Below are 6,722 nucleotides of genomic sequence, written 5' to 3'. Positions count from 1 at the left end.
ATCTCCTTTCCTATTCCCCTTCTCTTCCCATGTTATATCACATGTCACCAAAAGTTAAAATTCGGGGCCCCCATTTAAAATCATCATGTCAAATATTTTTATCATGTCACCATGTTATATCATCATGTCGCCATGTTATATCATCATGTTATATCATATTATATCATCATGTCACCATGCTATATCATCATGTCGCCATGTTATATCATCATGTCACCATGTTATATCATCATGTCGCCATGTTATATCATCATATCACCATGTTATATCATCATGTCCTCACCATACTATATCATCATGTCGCCATGTTATATCATCATGTCACCATGTTATATCATCATGTCGCCATGTTATATCATCATGTCATCATATTATATCATCATGTCACCATGCTATATCATCATGTCGCCATGTTATATCATCATGTCACCATGTTATATCATTATGCCGCCATGTTATATCATCATGTCGCCATGTTATATCATCATGTCACCATGTTATATCATTATGTCACCATTTATATCATCATGTGACCATGTTATATCATTATGTCACCATGTTATATCATCATGTCACCATGTTGTATCATCATGTCACCGTGTTATATCATTATGTCGCCATGTTATATCATTATGTTATCATGTTATATCATTATGCCGCCATGTTATATCATCATGTCGCCATGTTATATCATCATGTCATCATATTATATCATCATGTCACCATGTTATATCATTATGTCACCATTTATATCATCATGTGACCATGTTATATCATTATGTCACCATGTTACATCATCATGTCACCATGTTGTATCATCATGTCACCGTGTTATATCATTATGTCGCCATGTTATATCATTATGTTATCATGTTATATCATTATGTCACCATGGTATATCATTATGTTATCATGTTATATCATCATGTCACCATGTTATATCATTATGTCGCCATGTTATAGAATCATGTCACCATGTTATAGAATCATGTCACCATGCTTTGTAATTATGTCACGTGTTATATCATTATGTCACCATGTTATATCATCATGTCACCATGTTATATCATCATATTACCGTATTATATTATCATGTCACCGTGTTATATCATCATGTCACCATGTTATATCATCATGTCACCGTGTTATAGCATCATGTCACCATATTATATCATCATGTCACCATGTTATATCATCATGTCACCATGTTATATCATCATGTCGCTATGTTATATCATCTCACCATGTTATATCATCCTGTCATCGTGTTATATCATCATGTCACCATGTTATATCATCATGTCACCATGTTATATCATCATATTACTATGTTATATTACCATGTCACCATGTTATATCATCATTTCACCATGTTATATCATCATGTCACCATGTTATATCATCATACATGTTATATCATCATGTCACCATGTTATATCATCATGTCCCTATGTTATATCATCATGTCACCATGTTATATTATCATATTACCGTGTTATATTATCGTGTCACCATGTTATATCATCATGTCACCATGTTATATCATCATGTCACCATGTTATATCATCATTTCGCTATGTTATATCATCATGTCACCATGTTATATCATCATGTCACCATGTTATATCATCATATTACCATGTTATATTAACATGTCACCATGTTATATCATCATGTCACCATGTAATATCATCATGTCACCGTGTTATAGCATCATTTCACCATGTTATATCATCATGTCACCATGTTATATCATCATGTCGCTATGTTATATCATCATCTCACCATGTTATATCATCCTGTCATCGTGTTATATCATCATGTCACCATGTTATATCATCATGTCACCATGTTATATCATCATATTACTATGTTATATTACCATGTCACCATGTTATATCATCATGTCACCATGTAATATCATCATGTCACCGTGTTATAGCATCATTTCACCATGTAATATCATCATGTCACCATGTTATATCATAATACATGTTATATCATCATGTCACCATGTTATATCATTATGTCCCTATGTTATATCATCATGTCACCATGTTATATTATCATATTACCGTGTTATATTATCGTGTCACCATGTTATATCATCATGTCACCATGTAAGGTCACCGTGTTATAGCATCATGTCACCATATTATATCATCATGTCACCATGTTATATCATCATGTCACCATGTTATATCATCATTTCGCTATGTTATATCATCATGTCACCATGTTATATCATTATGTCAGCATGTTACATCATCATGTCACCATGTTATATCATCATATTACCATGTTATATTACCATGTCACCATGTTATATCATCATGTCACCATGTAATATCATCATGTCACCGTGTTATAGCATCATTTCACCATGTTATATCATCATGTCGCTATGTTATATCATCATCTCACCATGTTATAGCATCCTGTCACCGTGTTATATCATTATGTCACCATGTTATATCATCATGTCACCATGTTATATCATCATGTCACCGTGTTATATCATGATGTCACCATGTTATATCCTTAGGTCACCATGTTATATCACTATGTCAGCATGTTATATCATCATGTCGCTATGTTGTATCATCATGTGACCATGTTATATCATCATCTCGCCATGTTATATCATCATGTTATATCATATTATATCATCATGTCACCATGTTATATAATCATGTCACCACCACGTTATATCATTATGTCGCCATGTTATATCATCATGTCGCTATGTTATATCATCATGTCAGCATGTTATATCATTATGTCAGCATGTTACATCATTATGTCACCATGTTATATCATCATGTCATCATGTTATATCATCATGTCACCGTGTTACATCACCATGTCGCTATGTTATATCACCATGTCGCTATGTTATATCATCATGTCATCATGTTATATCATCATGTCACCATGTTATATCATCATGTCACCATGTTATATCATCATGTCACCATGTTATATCATCATGTCCCTATGTTATATCATCATGTCACCATGTTGTATCATCATGTCACCATGTTATATCATAATACATGTTATATCATCATGTCACCATGTTATATCATCATGTCCCTATGTTATATCATCATGTCACCATGTTATATTATCATATTACCGTGTTATATTATCGTGTCACCATGTTATATCATCATGTCACCATGTAAGGTCACCGTGTTATAGCATCATGTCACCATATTATATCATCATGTCACCATGTTATATCATCATGTCACCATGTTATATCATCATTTCGCTATGTTATATCATCATGTCACCATGTTATATCATCATGTCACCATGTTATATCATCATATTACCATGTTATATTAACATGTCACCATGTTATATCATCATGTCACCATGTAATATCACATGGTCACCGTGTTATAGCAATCATTTCACATGTTATATCATCATGTCACCATGTTATATCTCCATGTCGCTATTTATATATCATCATCTATCGTTCACCATGTTATTCATCCTGTCCATCGTTTATAAATCATCATGTCACACCAGTTATACTCATCATGGTCACCATGTTATATCATCATATTACTATGTTATATTACCATGTCACCATGTTATATCATCATGTCACCATGTAATATCATCATGTCACCGTGTTATAGCATCATTTCACCATGTTATATCATCATGTCACCATGTTATATCATAATACATGTTATATCATCATGTCACCATGTTATATCATCACATTTCCCCTATGTTACAACAATCATCATGGCCCATGTTATAATTTATCATATTACCGTGGTTATATTATCGTGTCCATCCATTTTATATCATCATGTCAACCCATGTTATATCATCATTTCCGCTTATGTTATAAATCATCATGTCACCCTGTTATATCATCATGTCACCATGTTATATCATCATATTACCATGTTATATTACCATGTCACCATGTTATATCATCATGTCACCATGTAATATCATCATGTCACCGTGTTATAGCATCATTTCATCATGTTATATCATCATGTCGCTATGTTATATCATCATCTCACCATGTTATAGCATCCTGTCACCGTGTTATATCATCATGTCACCATGTTATATCATCATGTCACCGTGTTATATCATGATGTCACCATGTTATATCCTCAGGTCACCATGTTATATCACTATGTCAGCATGTTATATCATCATGTCAGCATGTTATATCATTATGTCAGCATGTTACATCATTATGTCACCATGTTATATCATCATGTCATCATGTTATATCATCATGTCACCGTGTTACATCACCATGTCGCTATGTTATATCACCATGTCGCTATGTTATATCATCATGTCGCTATGTTTTATCATCATGTCATCATGTTATATCATCATGTCACCATATTATATCATCATGTCGCCATGTTATATCATCATGTCACCATGTTATATCATCATGTCGCCATGTTATATCATCATGTCACTATGTTATATCTTCATGTCGCCATGTTATATCATCATGTGACCATGTTATATCATCATATTACCGTGTTATATCATCATGTCGTCACCATGCTATATCATCATTTCACCATGTTATATCATTATGTCACCATGTTATATCATTATGTCACCATGTTATATCATTATGTCACCATGTTATATCATCATGTCATCATGTTATATCATCAAGCGACCATGTTATATCATTATGTCACCATGTTATATCATCATGTCGCCATGTTATATCATCATGTCGCCATGTTATATCTTCATGTCGCCATGTTATATCATCATGTGACCATGATTTATCATCATGTGACCATGATTTATCATCATGTGACCATGTTATATCATCATATTACCGTGTTATATCATCATGTCGTCACCATGTAATATCATCATGTCGTCACCATGCTATATCATCATTTCACCATGTTATATCATTATGTCACCATGTTATATCATTATGTCACCATGTTATATCATTATGTCACCATGTTATATCATCATGTCGCCATGTTATATCATCATGTCACCATGTTATATCATTATGTCACCATGTTATATCATCATGTCACCATGTTATATCATCATTTCACCATGTTATATCATTATGTCACCATGTTATATCATCATGTCACCATGTTATATCATCATTTCACCATGTTATATCATTATGTCACCATGTTATATCATCATATCACTATGTTATATCATTTTGTCACCATGCTATATCATCATGTCGCCATGTTATATCATTATGTCACCATGTTATATCATCATGTCACCATGTTATATCATCATGTCACCATGTTATATCATCATGTCACCATGATTTATCATCATGTGACCATGTTATATCATTATGTCACCATGTTATATCATCATGTGGCCATGTTATATCATCATGACGCCATGTTATATCTTCATGTCACCACGTTATGTTGTCATCTCACCATGTTATATCATCATGTCACCATGTTATATCATCATGTCACCATGTTATATCATCATGTCACCATGTTATATCATCATGTCACCACCATGTTATATCATTATGTCACCATGTTATATCATCATGTCACCATGATTTATCATCATGTGACCATGTTATATCATTATGTCACCATGTTATATCATCATGTCACCATGTTATATCATCATGTCACCATGTTATATCATCATGTCACCATGTTATATCATGATATTACCGTGTTATATCATCATGTCGCCATGTTATATCATCATGTCACCATGTTATTTCATTATGTCACCATGGTATATCATTATGTTATCATGTTATATCATCATGTCACCATGTTATATCATTATGTCGCCATGTTATAGAATCATGTACCATGTTATAGAATCTGTCCACCCTGCTTTGTATTTATGTCAACGTGTTAGATCATTATGTCACCAGTTATCTCATCATGTTCAACCGATGTTATAATCATCATTTTACCGTAATTATATTATCATGGTCCGATGTTATATCATCATGTCACCATGTTATATCATCATTATGTCACGTGTTAATAGCATCAGTCACCATATTAATATCATCAATCATGTCACCATTTTTATAGAATCATCATGTCCACCATGTTATATCATCATGTCCGCATGTTATAATCATCTCACCATGTTATAAATCATCCTGTCTCGTGTTATAATCATCCATGTCACCCCATGTTAATCTCATCATTCACCATGTTATATCATCATTTAACTATTTTACTAAATTACCATGTCAACCATGTTATAATCATCATGTCCCCATGTTATAATATCATGTCACCATGTTATATCATCATACATGTTATAATCATCATGTCACCGACGTTATATCATCATGTCCCTATGTTATATCATCATGTCACCATGTTATATTATCATATTACCGTGTTATATTATCGTGTCACCATGTTATATCATCATGTCACCATGTTATATCATCATGTCACCATGTTATATCATCATTTCGCTATGTTATATCATCATGTCACCATGTTATATCATCATATTACCATGTTATATTAACATGTCACCATGTTATATCATCATGTCACCATGTAATATCATCATGTCACCGTGTTATAGCATCATTTCACCATGTTATATCATCATGTCACCATGTTATATCATTATGTCGCTATGTTATATCATCATCTCACCATGTTATATCATCCTGTCATCGTGTTATATCATCATGTCACCATGTT

Source organism: Pecten maximus, chromosome 13, assembly GCF_902652985.1.
Source record: "Pecten maximus chromosome 13, xPecMax1.1, whole genome shotgun sequence".
In the NCBI taxonomy this organism is placed as follows: Eukaryota; Metazoa; Mollusca; class Bivalvia; order Pectinida; family Pectinidae; genus Pecten; species Pecten maximus.
Note: the sequence above shows the minus strand (reverse complement) of the source record.